Below are 23369 nucleotides of genomic sequence, written 5' to 3' on the forward strand. Positions count from 1 at the left end.
TGTTGCTTACTTCAGGAAGTAATAACATGTATCTTAGATTAGGATATCTAAAAGCAGAGGTTGAGACAGAGATTTGGGTAGTAGTTATATATTGAAGGATCGCTTTTAATAAAAAAAAATATAGTCTGAAGTGAGTGAAAGGAAAAGGGAAGGGTCAAGCAAGACTATTAATTCTGGTAAAGTATACCCTGGGCTGAATCCACACTGGAGGATGAGGCCTCTGAAATAGAAATCTTACTGTAGTGTTTTGCCCCTTTGAGGGAAAGTTGCCCCTATATCAATCGTTCATGAATGGACACTGCCTCAATATGAGTAGGTGTGTACATAGCATTCCAACAAAGTTGGCTTCTGCTAGCTGAAGCAATTATCTAGGAACTGGGGTAACTGTGAGCCATTAGCAGGCAGCACTTACAATAGCTGGGGGATAGGCACATCAGCCTGCTAACAGGAGATCCAGTGGAGAACAAACAGCACCTACTACAGAATCTTACTCAAATAACAGTCAACTAAATGTCTACTGGATTTCAGTCTTGATTACTACCGAATGATGCATCCAGAATGATCTTTCCAAAGTGCAAACCTCAGCAGCTATTTGATTAGAAACCTTTGAGAGTCCTCTTAGGATATCTGTTGAGTCACCCATGGGCTGGCCTTTCTAGATACTCATTACTTATTCATGGACCCAGCAGCATTTTCTATGAACAAACCCTAATCTTACTTCCTTTACTAGTAGAGTATAAAAATATTTGAATTTCCCTAAAAATGTTATGTTGCCTTATTCCTTAGCACTCTGCCCATGATGAAACCTGTGTCTTACGTCAATATGTTGACATATACATTGAAGATTTCAGTGCCCCTCCTACCCTCAAGTGACCACTTCAATACAGGAACTGCTGAGACTTAAATATTAAATTCCTAGTGGCTTTATTCAAAGGGAATATGGTAGATTGGAGACAAAACAGATAAATGCTCTGCAGCTCTACTTATCAAGAGGTCAAGTTTATGTTAAAATCTCTTGAAAGTTGGCAAAGCTTATGACTTGCTTAGGCCAGTGGAACAGTAGAAAACCTGATGCAAGTGGATATTTAAAGTGCTGGCACAATGAGGCTTTGGAACTCTAGGGCTACCAAGGGAATGAGTTTAGGTAAGGCTAATGTAGGATAAAAGAACAGATAGAGAGAAGAGCAAGTTGGTCCCAGATGTCCCACCCATCATAACCAACCAGTCACAGCTGGCCCACCATTTAACTGAAGATGCATGAGAATCAGATAATCCATGTCTGGTTCAAATCAGAACTGCCTAGTAAACCCAGCCCAAATTATCTACCTACAGAATCATAAAGTCAATTTTTTAGCCACGAAATTTTTTTGGCAGTTACTCCTATAGAGAGAGTTGTCCAATAGAAGATGCTCCACTCCTTTATCAGGCTCTATCAAGTATAATTAAAATATTGAGAAGCCCTTAAAACTGGAGAGAAAAACAAGTTAAAGTGAAAAATTAGGAAAAAATATTCTTAGAGACTAAATGAGTGAGTTGCATTATTCCTCTGAGAAGGTTTATACCCAAAAGATTATAAATCATTCTACTATAAAGATGCATGCACACGTATGTTTATTGCAGCACTATTCCCAATAGCAAAGACTTGAAACCAACCCAAATGTTCATCAATAATAGACTGGATTAAGAAAATGTGGCACATGTACACTGTGGAATACTATGCAGCCATAAAAAAGGATGAGTTTATGTCCTTTGCAGGGACATGGATGAAGCTGGAAATCATCATTCTCAGCTATCACAAGAACAGAAAACCAAACACCGCATGTTGTCACTCATAAGAGGGAGTTGAACAATGAGAACACATGGACATAGGGAAGGGACTATCACACACTGGGGCCTGTTGGGCGGTTGGGGGACTAGGGGAGGGATAACATTAGGAGAAATACCTAATGTAGGTGATGGGTTGATGGGTGCAGCAAACCACCATGGCACGTGTATACCTATGTAACAAAACTGCACATTCTGCACATGTACCCCAGAACTTAAAGTATAATAATAAAAGAGATATTGCAAAGGCACTGACTCCAAAATTTATGCATCTGTTTTCAGATAACCTATTTTCAACATTGTCCCCATTGTTTTCCATTCCTAAATTCTATTATCGTTCACTCAATCAAATCTGGGGTCTGAAATTACATCAATCTCATTAATTCTGTCGGGTCCTCGCAAACAGTATGTTAAAGAATCACACCAAATGTCAGAGCTCTTCCAAAAGAGTTTAGTTTTTTTGTTCCAATGAATACGGTTCATATGAGAAATACGGTTCATACGAGAAAAATATAATTTAAGAATAGAAGCCTTCTAAGCTCTACGAAACTGTTTATAAGAAACATTTGCAGGTAATCATAATTATTGCCACATAATAGGCATTGGGTGTCTACTATATAAATTAGCTTATCATCATCAGATAAATGAAGTTACTTTATTGCCTCTATAATTAAGTAGAAAGATGGCAGGATGAGAAAGTAACTCTTGCTTCTTTGGTTTGCACAGTTTGAAATGTTGAACTTGAGCAATTTGCTTGCAGTGACCAAAAACTTTAGTTGCAATAACATTCATAAAACCTATCCCTGCCAATTCTACAGTAATGCAAGCACAATATTTCTTTTGTTTACACTTGGAAGGTAAAAGAGATAAAAATTGTCAGAAAATCTCAGCAGTTCACATAAATTTATGTCTTCTTAAACATCTTTTCCTACAACATAACAAAAGCACAGGGAATCATGCTGTATTTTACTGACATTGTAAATAGTGATTTTTAAAGATTTCTGGCTTCATGATTTCCTCTTTCCTGTTGCTTTCCACAAGTTTCAGGAATAACGTAAGAATATATACAGTCAAATATTTATTCCTTCCACACCTTGGACCATACAACATGTCTTCAATGTTATCCTACAAAACACTGTGTTAGACTGTGAACAGAGATGACAGCCTAAAACGAAAGAAATAATCCCCACCCCCCAAAAACCAAACATACCTAAAGCAAGGATTTACAAAGTCATTGCAAAAAGAGTCCCAAATTGCCATTATTGGATAATATGGGAGTCTAGTGCATGGATTTTAAAGCAATATACAGATATTCACTACATATGTCTTCAAATGTGCATACTTTTTCTTTAGTTGTGACAGTAGTCACTTGATATTGATGAACTCTGAATGATGCCCAAATACAGAAAGATGCTCTTAAATGTGGCCAATTGAAGACAAAGTATCTTGGTCACTATGGTGGTTATTATAATATTTGCTATTGCCTATATATTTTAGTACAACCAGAAAATATCAGAACATGAAATATTTTCTATGCCATGCTAGCATTTAAGTTCCACATATGTACAAACTGTTGTTTAGCTCATCAACGTATTTAGCTCACCAATATATCCCAAGGATATAGCCTGACATGTAACAGGTGTTAAATTAGTGACTGGATGAATATATGATGAGATAGATTCTGGTTATTTTCTATACTGCTGAAGTATTAGGGGTTCTTTTCTCCTTGAGTTCTTCAAATTATATGCTGTTCTGTATATTTTGTCATAAACATAACAGAGGTCAGCTTAAAATATCTATTGAGATGTATTTTATAGGCATTAAGAGGAGCAGGACAAATACTTGAGGAAACTTTGCAGCACAGGACGGGAATCTGAACAGCTATCAGAGTATAATTTTAGGTAGAATGCAAATCAGTAATGCTGAGGTTGGGGCCTGCTCTTGCTTTTAGGTTTTCCTGTAATGCTAATCATTCACATTCAGAGTCCTCTTCAAGAAGAGTGAATTCTCTGTGTCAATTTTAGACAATCAGAGGGCTTAAAACAAAAATGATTGACTCTTTATCCTTTCTTTATTCCAAGAATGCATTGTTCCTTTTATTTTATTGCCCATTATCCTTAACATATTCAGCATTAGAATTTCAGTTACAAATCTCCAATGTGTATTTTAAAAATTCAAATAACTGATACTTTGATAAAATCTTCAACTTGTATATCAGAGCATTAAGGATGTTAGCTGAAGTCTGTTCTCTCTCTAACCTCATGTAATACACACAGGCACATGCACACACACACATATAAATATATATAAATGTAAAAAAATCTCATATATAAATATATAAATTAGTAGTGTGTATATACATAAATATATAAAATGTGTGTATATGTAAATATATAAAACATGTGTGTATATATATAAATATATAAAATGTGTGTGTGTGTGCTTAACACTTTAGGAAAAAACATAATGCTTTCTTTTCAAAAGGAGACTCAGATTTTTAAATACAAATTCCATTCCTTTGAAGAAGGGTCAATTGTATTTCCTATTTAAAATTTAAGGTGAAATCACCAATTAAGAAGAAAAATACTTTTTCTTCAAATAAAATACAGTTCTTACTAAAATATTCTTAAAGAAATCTAAATGAATAAAGCCATAAATGAACCAATTACCTTGTTCTTTTATTAAAGATTAGTAGACATCCCAGGGAGCATTAAGCTTAAATTTGAACAAATTATTGAAACTTGACTAGCAATTTGAATGGAAACTGTATGTGTGGAAAATTATACAATGTAAAAAGCTAGTTTTTTTTGTACTTTTTGGGGAACTATGTGGCAGGTTTTATTACATATATTTTTGCATTATTACCCTGCAACAAGTCAGAAGGATATAATGCTTCATGTAGGGTGATGACACTGTGAGACAGCAGTCATAAATAACAGAAGTGAAAGCACACTTTCGACTTTTGAATAAAATGTCTTTCCACTGATTCAGAGTAAGCATCAAAACTCTGCTTTGAGAAATCCTATCTTTGAACTACTCTATATGGAGTAGAGTAAATATGGCCTTATCTGGGTTCAGTTTTCAAATAAAAGTTAAAATAAAAATGAAATCATCCATGCATTTCTAAATCAAGTTGTGTAATGTTATCCCCTCACCTTTCTTCCTTTCCATCAACGTACCATGAATTGAAGGTTATTTTTGTTGTCCTAAAGTCATATTTATGAAATGCAAAATACCAAACAAGGAACTCCATAAGGTGGGCTAAAGCTTATTTTAAAAACACAGCAAATAAAAATAAACACCAAAACTTTATATTTTAATTTTCTTTGCAAAAATTCAGACATGCTAAAATAGTACTTTAACATTATCTAATTGTTTTTATATAGATTTTTTGATAATTACTTATCTGTGGAAAGTTTTAGAAGTTTCACATAGTTTCACAATTGTATGAATAATTTTGTTCATACTGCTAATCCTTCTCCATTAATTATTGTTGTATATTTCAATTTTTGCTATTTCTTGAAGCCAGAGTTTTCAAACTCCTCTCATGCATATGAAAACCTACTTAATTTGAGATATCATGTATACATATGTATATATATCATGTATATATATATGATATTGAATACCACATTGTTTGAACTTTATAGGAATGAGACCATTAAATAATTTTTTTTCAATAAAGTAATAGTTAGTTGAACCATAATAGAGTAGCCTACAGGTCATTAAAAGGCAATGTAAATATTTTTTTGTAATATATTTTTATCCCCGAAGTTGAAATATATAATTAAATGTTAAAACTGAAGACTAAATGTTACGAAATTAATTAATATAAAGTTTGGTTTATATTTAGAGAGTAAAAGATTTTTACCAGAGGACAAATACAGACTCAGGGAGGAAGTGGCACTGTCAGTCCGCGGCACTCGTGGGCTCCTCAACATGGAGCTACAGGAGGCCTTGAGAAGCAGCAGCAGGAACGAGGCTCGCCCGCCAACCACAACACCGGAAGCAAAGCCCGAAAGAAGCTCCCCCTGACCGTGGCTGACTCGAGGCGGCCGTGCACCCTGACGGGCATTTATCCCCATGAACCCAAACACAAGAAGAAGGTTAATAAGGGTGCTACTGCCGCCCAAACTTGTTACCTCATCGAAGATATCAGGTTTCTCCTCCAAGAATTCATCGTCAACAAGGTCCGGGAATACAAGGTGTCTGTCAGGAAGCCCCGGAAGGCCTATGAGAAGAGCGAGCGGAACACCGTGGAACATCTAAAGGACCATAAGGCCGACTACAAACATGACCACATCATCAAGGAACGGTACCCCACATTCATCGACGCCCGGGGGGACCTGGGCGGCGCCGCCTTCTCCATGTGCTTCCTCTTTTCCACCTTCCCCCAGGCTGACAAGTGCCATGTGCAGACCATTCCGCTGTGCTGCGGGATCGCAGTGGAGTTCATGCATTACGTCATCGCTGCCTGTGCCCCGAGCAAGGTCTTCCTGTCCATCAAAGGCATTTACTACCGGGCTGAGGTTCTGGCGCAGCCCATCGTGTGGATCACCCCCTATGCTTTCTCCCACGACCACCGGACAGACGTGGACTACAGAGTCATGGCCACCTTCACCTAGTTCTACAGCACCCTACTGGGCTTCATCGATGAACTTCAGCTTCTACCAGTTGCTCAGCGTTCACTATTCCCTCAAGCTGAGGGTCAGGCCCAAGCAGAGGTGAAAGCCAGTGAGGGCACCTATGCGCTGGACTCAGAGAGCCCAGTGGAGAAACTGGAGGCCCTCAGTGCCAGCCTGGCCGGCGCGGTGGTGCCTGCCACAGAAGAAGAGGCCGAAGTGGATGAGTTTCCCGCCAGCGGGGAGTTGGCGGTGCAGGCGGAGGGCCACAGGAAGGAGCTAGAGGCGCAGGAAAAGCACAAGAAGCTTTTTGAGGGCTTGAAGTTCTTCGTTAACTGACAGGTGTTCCCTGAAGCCCTAGCCTTCGTCATCAGGAGTATTGCGGGGGACATATCCTGGGAAAAGCCTTTGTACATGGGTCCCACCTATGCAGCACCCACCAGATTGTCGACTGGCCTGGGCAGCAGACCTCAGTTATTGGCAGACATTACGTGGAGCCCCAGTGGGTGTCTGACTCCATGAACGCTAGACTGCACTTCCCGGAGCAGAGTACTTCCCTGCAATGCAGCTACCCCTACATTCTTCACCCTTTGTGACTGAGGAGGAAGGAGATTACATCCCATCTGAGAAGCTGAAGCTTCTGGCTCTGCAGCGGGGAGAGGACCCAGGAAACTTGAATGAGTCAGAAGAGGAGGAGGAGGAAGACAACCAAGGTGATGGTGATGAAGGGGGAGAAAATGAAGAGGAGAGTGGTTCGGAAACGGAGGAAAAGGCCTGGCTGGCAGCACTGGAGGAGCAGAGAACGGAGGGGAAGAAGCCCAGGGTGATAACAGGACACGAGAAGCTGGAGAAGAAGCAGCAGCTGGCCCAGGAGGAGGAGAGCGAGGCCAGGCGCCTGGCCATTATGGTGATGAAGGAGCCGGAGAAGTACCTGTACCAGAAGTTCATGTTTGACAGAAGGCGAAAAAGCCAAGAGACCAAAAAGCTACCAGAGTAGCAGAAAGCCCATGATGAGGCAGTGAGATCTGAGAAGGCCGAAAAGTCAAGGCCGATTCGAGTGCCAGTGGCCCCAGCAGCTGGATGTGGCAGAGGCAGGCCAGATCTCCTAAGTGTGGTGACAGATCAGAGTCGCTTCTCTTCTCCTCTTCCTTCCTCCAGCCAGTCCTGGCCCCTCATGCTCCTTGGCTAGCCTGGTGGGGAGCTCTGGCTTCCTTTGGATGGAGCTCCCCTGCTGGTGCCTGGGTAGAAAAGAGGCCTCTGTGCCCAGCCTGATTCTGTGCTCCCAGAAGCCAGTGACACGAGGTGCAGGGACCTGACCAGGCCCTCACGTGCTGTCCCCCTTCATCCTGGCTTTCCAAGAAATAGATTCACTAAAAGTAAGTCATTTAATTTATTCACTCAATTAATTTAATTAATTCATTTCCCTGTTATTGAAGTATAACAAACCTGTGGCATATTGTACATTTTTAAAGAATAGAGTACAATAAAAGTTTAAAAAATCTAAGGACTTATATAACCATGATGGAGATTAAGATAAAAAAAATCTATATTAGACGAATAGGAAAAAATATTGTGTGTGTGTATGTGAGTCCATTGGGTGCAATAGTAAGATAACTAAATTTTACCTTAGCCCCCAAATAGTTGATTTTCTATCTGTCAAACTCTGCAGTGAACTCAAAAAAGTTATTAAATATATTATTTAAATATGTTGGAAGAAATTGTCTGGACATACAAATTTGCATGGCGAATGGAGTAGCCATGTGAAATTTTTGGACTAAAATGTATGTATATACATTTGTTTAACAAATTTAAATTTTAAATTAAAATACAAGCAATGCAGATTTGTAGTTGTAATAAAAATATAAAAATATTAGGTATGGTGATGAAGTATATTTAAAAGATTAAAAATTAGGAAATATTTAGTAAAAAACTAGCTTGTCTTGGCACATATACCCACCAAAAAATCATTTTTGAAATGCATAAACTACTAAGGTAATCCCAAACATGCATTTAGAATCTAAAGAATAAATTAGATAAAAATAAATACATTAAAAAAATAAGATTATCTTTGAATTGACAGTGTTGTAAAGACCAAATGATTCTAAAAAATAAGACATTATGAATATTATAAAGATATAAGTTTGACATAATTATTAATTTTATGGCTATATCAAAACTATGCAAAAGCTATGCAAGTTATAAAAGTAAAACAAATATTTTCATAGGTACAAATAAAATAATCAAACCTGGACTAACCTAAATATTCTCAAAACAAATATTTTAATTAGTTGTTCAGAACTATACAATTAGTTCTGTTGCTAATAATTTACTTAATTATGTAATTTATCATTGGAAAATGGTGAGTCATGCTGTCCATATGATGTTTTGGTCAGTGATTGACTGCATAGGTGACAGTGGTCCTATAAGATTATAATGGAGCTGAAAAATTCCTCTTGCCTAGTGACGATATAATTGCCAGGTTTCTGTAGCAGAAACTCATGTACTTGTGGTGATACTGGTGTAAACAAACCTACTGCCCTGCCTGTCATATAAAAGTATAACATACAATAAGGCACAGCACGTAATACTTGATAATGAACATAAATGACTATGTTACTGGCTTATGGACTTACTATACTATGATTTTTATTGTTATTTTAGAGCATACTCCTATTTATTTAAAAAAATTAACTATAGAATAGCCTCAGACAAGTTTTTCAGGAGGTCTTTCGGAAGAAGGCATTGTTATCATAGAAAATGATAGCTCCATGTATTTTGTTGCCCCTGAAGAACTTCCACTGAGACAAGATGAAGAGAGGGAAGACAGTGACATTGATAACCCTGGCCCTATGTGGGCCTAGACTAATGTGTATGTGTGTTAATTTTTAACAGGAAAGTTTAAGAAGTAAACAAAAAAAATCAAAAAATAGGAAAATGTTTATAAAATAAGGAAATACATGAAAAATAATTGTATAGCTGTACAACATATTTGTGTTTTAAGCTAAGGTTTATTGTAAAAAAGGCAAAAGAAAAAAATTAAATACTTTATAAAGAAGTTACAGAAGCTAAGTTTAATTTATTATTAAACAAAGAAAATGTTTTTTGAATAAATTTAGTGTAGCTTCTGGACAGTGTTTATAAATTGTATGGTAGTGTAAAGTAATGTCCTAGGTCTTCACATGCACTCACCACTCACTCACTGACTCACCCAGACAACTTCTAGTACTACAATTCCCATCCATTTTAAGTGCCCTATACACGTGTACCATTTTTTATCTTTTATATTGTATTTTTACTGTACCTCTTCTATGCTTAGATATGTAGATTCACAAATACCATGCCATACAGGTTTGTAGCTGGGAGCAACAGGCCATACCACACAGCCTAGTTGTATAGTAGGCTATATCATCTAGGTTTGTGTAAGTACACTCCATGATGTTTATATAAGCAAGGATGTCATCCAAGGATTCATTCCTCTGAAATTATCTCTGTCATTAAGTTACCCACGAGTGTACTTGTATGTGAGTGCATGTGTATGTGTATATATATAATTACCATACACTGATAATATAATTTCAAATTTCTAATAAGAAATCTATGGACTCGAATACTGCTTGCTTTCACCTTATCCTTTCATTTGTTTTTACCTTCAAGCTAATAGCTGAATTTATTCTCTTTACTTTTTTTTCATTGAAGATTAAAGGCATGCCTAGCTTTGAAATGCAGTTGACTGAACAGTTGACAGCCTATTAAACTGAAGTCATACAAGCTGTACATTTTAACGCCTGGATTCCAAAGTGCAATCAAAATGACTTTATATGTAAGAGCAGTGCACTTCTGAAATATTTGTAGATGGATACATAACAGTTTCATAAAACTCTCCTGGCCTTTTGCCTTTTAAAAAAACATTGAAGTCAACTAAGCTGATTAAAGTATTTTTAAGTTGGGAATTCTGGAGAGATTTTCGTGCATATAAAACATGTAATTCTGGTTTATTATTAACTCTAAATTAACTTTAAGAGTATATATACAGTAACTGAATAATCCTGTATTGACTATAGGATTGCCTAATAATGGTTGAAAGCAATCACATCAAAAAGGTAACAAATTTTTAAAATAAGTAAATAAAACCTGGAGATTATCTAGTCTAATCACATTATGTTATCATGACTGTTATCCTCGTTCCTAACTCATGACATTTAATTATCTTTTTATTATACATTAGAGAAAATAATGTCATTTTATATGCATAATTTAAGTATGCTTTATACCATATTTTACCTATTAGGGAGGGTATTTTTCTACTCCATATCCCAAATTCTTCACTTCACAGAAACTTACAGGTCAAGCCCCTTAACATGCAAAAAAAAAAAAAAATATATGCCCTAATGTTGTAGGACAAGAGGTTTGCTTCCTGGTGTATCTGTCCTACTCCCTTTAGCAATGCTTTAGCTGGAAATCAAATCAGCAATAGAAAAAAGTCAAATGTGCATAATTCTGATGTGTTCCTAAAGTAAGGATAGATTTTTTTTAGCATGGAGTTAGCTTTTATTCTCTAATTATCTTCACATATAGCAATTATAAACCAGTGAAGAACTAACAAATTAAACCTTTCCCAGAAATATTCTGAAATTTGTGTTTTTCCCAATCCATGATTCTCCCAAAAGTAAGGACAGATTTTTAAATGGAAACTTTTTTTTTTAACACCTCTTTAACAAGAAATCCCTGTTTTAAAGATGGCCAAAGTGTACATTCTAAGCAAGAGCTCGCCCAGATCACCGTGTTTAACAGTGATGGATGCTTGTTGTTATATGGTCAGATCGCTTATTCAGATCTGAGCAAAACAGCAGTATATTCTACCTCTCCTCTACTTAGACTCTCTAAAGTAAGAATAAATTGCATTGCCCTTTATGTGCATATTTTTCACTTAGAAGCAGCCTGCATCAATTCAAAAGTGTTAAGTTTTCATGTTTTGGCAATACATAGATAAAAATTTAAATAAGTGGATAAAAGAAGCTGTTTGTTTTTTACTTAAATGGAGAAGTGCTAAGGAAACAAGTAAATTTGACATGAATAGCAACACTTGTAAATACGTATTTAACAAGACTAAATTGTAATAGCATATTTTCCAAAGCAAAGGAACACACAAATTATTTTTTAGTGCTCAAAGTAAATTGAGGACTTAAGAAAATAAGCTAAATATTATGCAGAGAATGATCAAAGCAGAACGTATTTCTATTTTCGTTTTTATTTATTAAATTAATCAAAGAGCAATGATATGAAACTATTGCACACTAACTGGAATTTAGTGTATGTTAATTGTCACATGTTATTCCTGGCTAAGAAATTTCATTCAGAGAGAAAATATGTTTTTGTATTTTGTAAAGGTGGTCACATTTTTTGACTCCATCTATGTATTGACATTGATATGTAGTTTCACATCAATTCACTGTATCAAGCTCCATTTATAAATATTTTCTGAGTTGTTACTTTGTGCAAGTCATAATGTTCAGAAAATTAACTACCAAAATAGGTCTTCTCATTTACTTGTTTCTGTTACAAAATTAGGTAGCAATTGCAATTAATGTTAAGCATACTTGGCAGTCCACTTTTATGTGCAAATTGCAACAAATCTCATTCTCCCTGCACCTTCCTTAGATTATAAAATAACCTAGATTTTTTCAAAACAAATATAAAATTTTGCCATGATCACATTTTATCTATTAAAAGTAAAATTAGGTTTTAAAAATTGCATTGAATATCCCAAGATACTATTTTTTCCAAATTCCACATGGGAGGATTTCAAACAGTTTCTTACCTTTTCGATGATTAACAAACTAATATGCTACTAATTGATCATAATCATTTCTAGATATCTAACCAAGTGCCCCAGTTCAACAACTCATTATTTTACTTGTTCGTTTTGATATTATTTGGTACAACTACATAACGCTGCTGAATGGAATATACTTATTAGCATGCAACTTTATGACTGTAATTTTGTTTCTGTTTTCTGTACTATTATTAGATTTAGTGCTCACTTGGTCCTAACTCAGCACCATTCTTTTTGAACTTTGCCACTTCATGTGCTCCAAAATCCTAGGAATTAGTCAAAGTACCAAACTCAGTGGCCAAACCTTCTTTTAATACTCTAGAAATTCACTTCCCAACCAGTTTTCTTCACATGAAAATACAAAAACTATCAATCAAACGAAAAGTTGTAACAGGTAATAATAAACCTTGCATTAATATTTTGTGTATTTGCATACACATTTCACAATGTCATGATTTCATGACATAAATACAGTTTATTAATTCATTTGAACTATTGTCTAGCCATTGTTTTATGTCAAAGCTGTTCCTCACCCTCCCACCCCCAGAAACACGCACCTTTCTTTAATTAGCAACATCCTTCTTACAGAGAGTGTGCCTTTTCTCACTACAATCTGAGTTTTGTGAATTCTGCCACTTTCATACTCCTTTCTATCCATTCTCTACCCTCGCCTATAGTGGACAGGTTCGTTCATCATTAGGACATCACCCAAAGTGCATCTTCTCACTGAGTAAAGAAAATGACAGGTCTCTCTTTCTACTGGAATTTAAGGTATACAATGTGTGCCCTCTCTTCAGCCATATTCTTGACAAATGAAGGAAGACACAGAAAAGCAGTGAGAAGGGAGGGACTTGACTAAGCAAACAGAGAAGTAGGTGTGGAACTGAAAGTCTTGGTACAGTATGAGTCATAAAGACCAGTTGTTGCTGGAACCAAGTATATTCCTGTCCTTTCAATGAATGTGCAACCTTTCCTTGCAGTTCATGAGCAATTATGTCAAGGGCCATTCAATTGCATTTCTATTATTTTTAATACATCTGCTATAATTTCTTCCACTCAAGTATTCTTCTACCAGATTAATTTTTCTAAAATATCTCCTTCATAGTGATAATAATTTTCTGAAATTAGGCAGTTGTGATGGTCGCATAACTCTATGATTGCATTAAAAATCACTAAATTGTACATTTTAAGAGTGAATTTTATGGTATGTGAATTTTATTTCAATAACATATATTGAAAAATATGTTATTAAGTGATATATAAATACATATTGTATATTGAATCTTATTTCTATAGATACACATATCCACTTTATTATTTTGTTTCTTTAAACAAAATATCAGGTCTTCTACCTGTCTTTTAGATAAAATTCAAATTTTTCATTCTGTCATTTAATGCCCCTCCCCTTAAAACCAATGCAATCCCCAAATGTAAATTTTTCTACTGTCCAATATGGTCTCTTCATTTTTCTACAAGCATCACATGCTATTTCCCAACATCTTCCCGACTGAGCCATACTAGCTTTTATGATAATCTCTTAATTATCAAAGCAGCAGGCACATTTATTTTTATTTTTATTTTTATTTATTAAATGACTCAAGTAGCAATGATCTGAAACTATTGTATGTCAAGTAGAATTTAGTGTATATTGTCACCTTATTTTATTTTTGGCTCTGAAATTTCATTCAAAGAGTTTTTTTTGGTTGAATAATTTTAAAAGGCAGTCAGTGTTTTGACGTCATCATTACATTGATATTCATGTGTAATTTTGTCCATTCATTTAAGCTGAAATTATAAATATTTACCAAATATTTAAAGGTTATAGAAGTCTACAGTTATTTTGCTTTAATTTCATCTCAACCGTAGATTTATCTATGCCAATTTATTTTGATAAAGTATTATCTATCAAATATTGTTTAAAAGTTAAGTGAAATAAGTATAAATAATTAATTTTTTTCTTTTAAAAATTATTTAGTTGTTTGTGGATAGCAAGTAGTCTAGCTCCAGAACAAAAACTGTGTGTGTGTATGTGTGTGCATGTGTGTGTGCATGTGTGTATGTGTGTGTGCATGTGTTTTCAAGCACCTCTATAGACAGTTGCAAAAGCTTTACCTGGCAGGCCTTCCCTGGGGAAAGCTGCTACCTGCCCACCAGACTTGGTACACAGACGTTTAGTGTAGTCTCTGAAGAAAGTTGCAGTCAAGGACACAGGCACTCCTGTACTCCTATGGCCATACTTTTATGTATATCTGTATTCCTAGCCCAGCTGCCTCTCCAGCTGCCTCCATTCAGAGGCTTCTTTACAGAAGGCTTAGACCAAGGTCTTGCTCAAGTTCCTTCCCTGAGACACCCTTACAGGAGGAGAGGGGATATGGAGACATTTTTCTCCACTCAGTCTCAGTATGTTTCTCCTTGTAGCTCACCATCCCTTCCTCTGTCCCATCAAGGCCTATCAAATGGCAGGAGGAGAATGTTTTTCTGGGCTCCTTTATTAGTGAGACGTTCTCTAGGTCTGTGCAGATCCTTCTCATCCTCACCTCCAGTCCATGTAGAGAAATTGAATGGTGATGGAGGAGCTTTTTCTGTGTAGCCTCTTGCTCATAGTATGGCAGTGATTAAAGGCTTCACTGTCCCTTCCATGCTGGCTTGGTGCTTTAATCAGCTACTCTAACACTTGGCAGCTCAACCCTCTCCAGCTCACCTTGGCTCTTGACACAGAGTATCGTTTTGTAATAGTTAATTTTATTTCCCAGCATATGAACAGTAATAATTGGTACTTACTTGATGTGGTGTGACTGTTCCTCACCTGCATCTCATCTGAAATTGTAATCTGAATTGTAATCCCCGCATATCCAGGCAGGGGCCTGGTGCAGGTGACTGGATCATGGGGGCGGTACCCCCATGTTGTTAGTGAGTGAGTTCTCACGAGATCTGGTTGTTTGATAAGTGTCTGGTGCTTCCCCCTTCTCTTTATCTCCCGATGCCATGTAAGATGTGCCTTGCTTCCCCTTTGCATTCCACCATGATTGGAAGTTTCTTAAGGCCTCTCAAGCCATGCAGAACTGTGAGTAAATTAAACTGTTTTTGTTTATAAATTACCCATTCTCAGGTAGTATCTTTATAGAAGTGTGAGAATGAACTAATACATTACCACATTCAAAATAAATAATTCTGAAAGCATGGAGAGGTATTTGCTCTTGTTTAATACTTTTTAATTTGTCTGTGCTAAGCTTTCTCTAACTGTGTATTAGCTAGATTTGTACTATATTATTAGGGTGAAAAATATTAAAAATTTTCTTTTCTACCATAATATAGGTCTATTTTCAGCTATAGTATTTTAAGTTAATATGAGTTTTTAACCTACTTCTTAAAAAAGCACTCATATCATTCTTTTTTTAAAAAAAATTTATTATACTTTAAGTTCTAGGGTACATGTGCACAATGTGCAGGTTTGTTACATAGGTATACATGTACCATGTTGGTTTGCTGCATCCATCTCATCTTTTATATTAGGTATTTCTCCTAATGCTATCACTCCCTCAGCCCCCTACCCCCTGACAGGCCCCAGTATGTGATGTTCCCCTCCCTGTGTCCATGTGTTCTCATTGTTCAACTCCCAGCTACGAGTGAGAAAATGCAGTGTGGTTTTCTGTTCTTGTGATAGTTTGCTTAAAATGATGGTTTCCAGCTGTGTCCATGTCCCTGCAAAGGACGTGAACTCATCCTTTTCCATGGCTGCATAGTATTCCATGGTGTATATGTGCCACATTTTCTTAATCCAGTCTATCATTGATGGCCATTTGGGTTGGTTCCAAGTCTTTGCTATTGTGAATAGTGCCACAATAAGCATACATGTGCATGTGTCTTTATAGTAGCATGGTTTATAATCCTTTGTGTATATACCCAGTGATGGGATTGCTGGGTCAAATGGTATTTCTAGTTCTCGATCCTTGAGGAATTACCACACTGTCTTCCACAATGGTTGAACTAATTTACACTCTCAACAGTGTAAAAGTGTTCCTATTTCTCCACATCCTCTCCAGCATCTGTGGTTCCCTGACTTTTTAATGATCACTATTCTAACTGGCATTAGATGGTATCACTTTGTGGTTTTGATTTGCACTTCATTCTTATAGCTGAGATTTGCTCAAGTAATATAAATTAAATTATATTCACTTATCCATGGTGATGATTTTGCTAGTCATGTTAGGTTAGGTTATTTTGGTTTGTGTTATTCATACACAATGTTTTAGTACAGTTCAATTCTTTTTTTTTTTTTTAAGATGGAGTCTCTCTCTGGAGTGCAGTGGCACAATCTCGGCTCACTGCAACTTCTGACTCCCCAGTTCAAGTGATTCTCCTGCCTCAGCCTCCCCAGTATCTAGGATTACAGGCATACACCACCACGTCCAGCCAATTTTTGTATTTTTAGTAGAGCCGGGGTTTCACAATGTTGGCCAGATGGTCTCGATCTCCTGACCTCATGATCCGCCCACGTTGGCCTCCCAAAGTGCTGGGATTACAGGCTTGAGCCACGGCGCCCGGCGTAGTACAGTTCAATTCTTAATTCTTGCAGAAGTGCATTGAACTAAGGTGATGTAGATATCTGTCTTCATGTGTGATCTAAATATAATGGAAAGAAAAAAACTTATGTAAGAACACTGGTGTTAGAATTTCCTAAAATATTTAAAAATATATATCAGATTCTGGCTTTCATTCAGAATAGAGAATATGCTAAAGTTGGTATTTCTGGATGGCTTACCAAGGGAAATAAAGTTTGAAGTACCTTTAGTTAACACTTCCAGTTGAAAACCAAATCATGCAACAATTTGTGCTATGCTTTGATAACTTGCCCAAAGTCAGCAAGAAACAGAACATGAATAACAGCGAGAAAATCTTTCAGAGAACCTTTCAGGTATGTTGTCTTTGGCTCAACATGGCAAGTGCTAAATATAGTCTTTGTGTCAAGCAATCTATATCCTATCATCTACTTATTCAGTAATTCTAATCATCCAGTATTTTCCAGAAACACACACATCAGTTTACATGCACACACACATACACATACCTAAGCATGATTGTGTCAAGCAGTCTATATCCTGCCATCTACTTACTCAGTAATTCTACTAACCATCCAACATTTATCAGAAACATACACACAGTTTACATGCAGACAGACATATATATACCCAAGCGTGATCTTTAAAGCTCCATAGTGTTTTACATCTTCTCTCAAACTCTTTGAAGCCTGTGCACTCGTCTTATTAAAGTGTTTAGGACATCATTTCAGTGAAGAGTCTGTTTCCAGCTCTCCGGCTGACGCTTTAATGTGTACCTGATTTTGTGTGTGACTCAGCTGCCAGCTGTTTTCAGGAAGTTTCTTTTTAAATATTCGTTTGGAAGTGGTTATGACCAGTTATCTTTGCTGTAGTTTATTTGATGTGAGCAATTTTTGCTCATTTATATGAGGAACAATAGCAAAAATACTTATTAGAACACATGAATCTTTGCAACATCCTTCTAATTTCATTCTGCTTTTCATATTATTGAAAGAAGCCCAATTTTCTTTGACTGTTTCTAATAAAGAGTGGTTTGTTTTTACTATACATAAGTATCATAAATCTGAACCATCAAAGGTCACATATAAAAATATGGCCAAAATCTTTATAACTGAGTAATTGCTCATTCAGAAAGACCCCTTCATCAAACCAACTGTTTGAAGGTTACTTCAAAAGATATTTTTTTCCTTAAGGGTTTTCAGTGTTAGTCATTTAACATTGAAACATTGATTTTTAAAAACTAGAACTAAAGTTCACATTTATAAAACAACTGTATCTTAAATTAAAAAGGAAACCCAATGCATACAAAATCTTCATATCAGATGTAAGTACAAACAGAACATCTGTTCAAGGTTCATATTTCAAATTACGTATTCTATTAGCTTAGTTTTTGAAATGTATACTTTCATACTTTATGCTTTATTCAGGAGACAGCTACATTAAAAAAAATAAGTCGGCCAGGCACAGTCACTCACTCCTGTATTCCGAGCACTTGGAGAGGCTGAGGAGGATGGATCGCCTGAGGTTAGGAGTTTGAGACCAGCCTGTCCAACATAGTGAAACCCCGCCTCTACTAAACATACAAAAAATTATCTGGGCTTGATGATGGGCACTTGTAATCCCAGCTACTCGGGAGGCTGAGGCAGAAGAATCACTTGAACCTGGGAGGCAGAGGTTGCAGTGAGTGGAGATTGTGCCATTGCACTCCAGCCTGGGCAACAAGAACAAAACTCTGTCTTAAATATATATATATATACATATATATATATATATATATGTATATATATATTTAAATAAAAAATAAGTCAAGGGTAGAAAGATATGAAGAATTAATTTATTATCTATATATAAGTTTGAGATAGTGCTGAGCATGTATTAAATGTGATCTGCATCACAGGAAAGAATATGCTTTTCCACTTCTTATCCCAACTCTGCCCCTCACCCCTGTGTTATTTTCAATAAGTTACTTAATGTAGCCATAGCTTAGTTTCTTCACCTATAGCTTCTTAAAATCAGCTAATACATTTGAAATACTGACAAATAAATTGACTATCTCTGTGCATTTGTGTCGATACAGTTTGAAAATAACAACATGAAGTACTTATACATGAAAGTCCCTATTTCATTAACCATACTTATGTATGTGTACATAAGTATGTGTACATATAGAGATCAATATGCGCTTTCATCCAGTACCTGGTAGCTGCCATACCATTGAAACCATTTACTAACAGGCTTATGATTAATGCACAGAGATATAATTCTATGCTTACAAAAGAAAAATTAATATTAGGAAAACAAAAACTGACATTATATGACAGACTGCATTTGGAAATCTTGACATGGATTTCAATATTTATCAGAGCTTCCGGCCTGAAAATTTAGCTTAGATATTTTTGTTTGTGCGTTGTTTAGTGATATGCACTTCAAGTAATGAGACATACATCTAATACACAAGATTCATAAGCTATTTTTTGGCAAACATATAATGATTGTGTCATTGTTGCTTTAAAGCCCAAGATCTCCCTAATATCCAATGTCACCCTGTCCAGTGCCATATCAGTCTGTGAAATCTAAACTAATGCCTGTTTTAGGGTATCATTTATTAGTCCAGGTTAAGAGCAATTCTATTGAATCATAAGTGGCAAAACAAGACTCGCCAATTTCTGGATTTTCATCACTTTTTTGCGTATGAAATATAACTAATGACCATCCATGCTTGCTGGGCTGGTCGTGGATGAGAAGGGACAACAGTTGAATCTAAAACTGAAAACTAAGTTTGTGGTTTCCTTGATGGGCAGCCTCAAGCAATGTGGTCTCTCTATTATCTTGCTCAAAAACAAATGGTAGCCCACATATCATTTTATTTTTCAAGCATAAAAAGTAAAACCTTTGGGAAAGTATCTTTGCCTTGGTTTTAAATACTCTTCTCAGATTCTGCTACTAAATATATTTTAGTAACATGACTATATTTTTAAAAATAACAACCATTTAGTCCATTTACTATGAGAAGCATTCTATCTATAACAAATTATATTACTATGTATTTAAAAACATACAGCAACTTCCTAACTAAACCTTGGATACAGTCTTCTATAACATAATCTAGAATTTTAGTCCAAAATAGCTCATGATGAGAAAGGAATGAGGGAATTTAGTATAAGAAAAGAAATAGAGACCTGAAGGACAACTAAGTATTATAGTTATGTTTTCTTAAATAAATGAACAGCAGCAATCAAAGAAAGGGTACAGATATATAAGTCATACTTTCAAATAAAATCAAACAAATCACATGTAACTACTGTTTGTATCAATGATTATCAGTCTGAAGCATCCACTGCAATGCATATGAAAAATGGAATGACAGTATACATTCTCAAACTATATCCCTACTCACATACAATAAAATGGACAATATGAACAAACAATGTAACTGAAATCTAAAAATCACCATTTTACATTTTTTTCCAAAGTGAATTATTCCTTCACTTCTTGTTATTAATTGACCAAATTCTAAAACTAACATTTTTTTCTTAAATTTTCCCATAAGAGCAAAGTCTTAGCATCTATTTTAATTTTTTCCAGTAACTCTGTTTCTTGCCTAGAAAGAACACATTAAGGAACAGATATTTAAATTAAGAAGACCAAAAGAAAAATAAAGGCATTTTTAAACATTTAGTATTATTCATAGTAGATTATGAAAATCAGAATTAATACACAGATAATGAGGTCTCCAAAACAAACTACCCGCATTTGATTTTAATAGCTTGGTTGAGAAATGAGAAATGAAGGGAATAATTCATTTTGAATTTAGAAAGTCTGTGGGTGATGTCATCCTTTTTAATCTGTGAGTCAACAATTAAATTCCAGATTAGTGGTTCCTCCACTGGCTGATATTTCAAAAAATAATGTTTTCTGGTTACAGATACTCTGATTCATTAGATTTTAGATGGTTCTAGAGATGCAGGGAATTCTGATAGTCAGCTACATTGGGGGATGTTCATTTAGAAACCATAACTGCATTATCTGGGTTGCGCATGTAGCAAACATATTTTACACTTTTCTAGATATTAATGAATCCTCTTTGATACGAACAGGCATGAACGTTTTTGTTTGTGTTTTGTTTTTATTTGTTTAGTCAGTTTTTTTTTTTCTGCTTGGTTTCTAATGAAGGTTCTTGTGAAAAGTGATACAAAATTTGTGTCATTGACAAAGTCTAGAGGATATAATAAATAGTTAATACGAATAATTATTATTCTCAGACTTTGTGATTATAATCACTAGCTCTAAGGTTCTGACAAAGTTTAGAAAAATTAAATGAGAATCTCGAAGATGATTAACATCTTTGAAATAGGACAGTCAAGCAAGGTGAAAATTATTCAGTATTACATTTTTTAAAGAAAAATAACTGAAGGGAAATTTAAACAGTCTCCAAGCATAGTAGAGATGGGAGGCTAACCCTTTACCCTCTGAGACTTAATACTCATCACTTATAAAGTGGTAGAATTGAAATAGGTATTCAGTAGAACATAAATGCTTACAGATAGGGAGTTGGTGTTTTTTATGCCTGTAACTCTAGAGCCTAGTATAACCTGTAACACATGGCATGTTCTTGATAAATATTTATTAAATGAATGAAACTATATGTTGTTTAGATACAAAAAAATGCATGATTACATCTTTATTCAATGTGAGCTAATGAGAAAATATATATTTGTCCTATGTTTTGGGAAGTTGTATCTGTTTTATTTTTGTTTTTGTTTTTTTACTCCATCTCTGTTGCCAGGCTGGAGTGCAGTGGCACAATCTCAGCACACTGCAACCTCCGACTCCCTGGTTCAAACCATTCTCCTGCCTCAGCCTCCCGAGTAGCTTGGATTACAGGCACCCACTACCATGCCCAGCTAATTTTTGTATTTTTAGTAGAGATGGGGTTTCACCATGTTGGCCAGGCTGGTCTCGATCTGCTGACCTCGTGATCCACTCACATTGGCCTCCCAAAGTGCTGGGATTACAGGTGTGAGCCACCGCGCCTGGCCGTATCTAGTCTTTCTTAAGAAAGAGTGATACATTGTATCAGTTATGTTATTCACAATATACAAAATTTATAGATAAACTTAATATTATGTGTTTGTTTCCCAAATTATATTTTGCCATCTGTATTAGTCCATTCTCACACTGCTATTAATATAAAGAACTGCCAGAGACTGGGTAATTTATAAAGGAAAGAGGTTCAATTTTCTTACAGTTCAGCAGGGCTAGAGAGGCCTCAAGAAACTTACAATCTTGGTGTAAGTGGAAGCAAACACATCCTTCACATGATGGCAGGAAGGAGAAGTGCTGACCAAAGAGGGAAAAGCCCCTTATAAAACCATCAGTTCTCATGCGAACTCTGTCACTGTTATGAGAACAGAAGCATGGGGTAACCGCCACCATGATTCAATTACCTATCACCAGGTCCCTCCCATGACGTGGGGATTATGGAAACTAAATTTCAAGATGAGAGTTGAGTGAGGATATAGCCAAACAATATCACCGTCCTTTTATTCAAAGTTAAAAGATAAATGTTTAAAGGATATAAATATACATATATCCATTTGCAGATTTATTGTGCTACTCAAAAATTTTAATGTCATACTTGACATTTCAAAATACATTCAGAAAAATCATTTGAATATTTAATCCAACACATTTATCTCAAATATTAAATTTTACTAACTAAGCAAAATTTATATAATTACTTTAACATGTTCTAGTTAAGTGGGAGGAATTTAATATGACTTGTAAACCTATGCAGAAGATGATAAAGAATACCAAAATCCCACACTCCCCAAATTATTTATTCCTCTTCTTGGCCACAGGAATTCTTGAATTCTTTCCAATGGTGTTATTGCTTGCATTCTTTTGGAAAACTTTGCGTTGTGGCTAAGTTAATTACTGTAACACTCTTAAACAGTAATTAATGTTGGTTTGCTTTCAGTTTATTAGTGCTCATTCTCACCTGATAGGCTAAAAAGAAGGGGGAAAAGTTGAGAAACAGGGATGAGTCTGGACCAAATTATATAGAAGGAGTGGATAGTTATTAGGATGAACCGCAGAATTGTAGGTGCGTCGGTCATGCTTCCAGCTTTGGAGGCCGAGAAGGTCCATCAACACAAAATCGAGCACAAATTGCTCACTCCTTTCCCTTGTTGGGGGAAATATATATATCTAAAGACTAGATACGGCCAGGCGCGGTGGCTCACACCTGTAATCCCAGCACTTTGGGAGGCCAATGTGAGTGGATCACGAGGTCAGCAGATCGAGACCAGCCTGGCCAACATGGTGAAACCCCATCTCTACTAAAAATACAAAAATTAGCTGGGCATGGGAGTGGGTGCCTGTAATCCCAGCTACTCGGGAGGCTGAGGCAGGAGAATGGTTTGAACCAGGGAGTCGGAGGTTGCAGTGTGCTGAGATTGTGCCACTGCACTCCAGCCTGGCATGCAAGAATTTTATTTATGTATAAAGTTGATGTGTTAGTAAATGTTT

General features: G+C 36.0%; 1 pseudogene; it reads left to right on the forward strand.

The window, feature by feature from the left end:
- LOC116481144 (pescadillo homolog) overlaps window positions 1-7635 on the forward strand; it is a 73226-nt pseudogene extending 65591 nt beyond the window's left edge.
- Window positions 7636-23369: the final 15734 nt, after the last annotated feature.

The sequence above is a fragment of the Hylobates moloch genome, unplaced genomic scaffold, assembly GCF_009828535.3.
Source record: "Hylobates moloch isolate HMO894 unplaced genomic scaffold, HMol_V3 SCAFFOLD_3, whole genome shotgun sequence".
Taxonomy (NCBI): Eukaryota; Metazoa; Chordata; class Mammalia; order Primates; family Hylobatidae; genus Hylobates; species Hylobates moloch.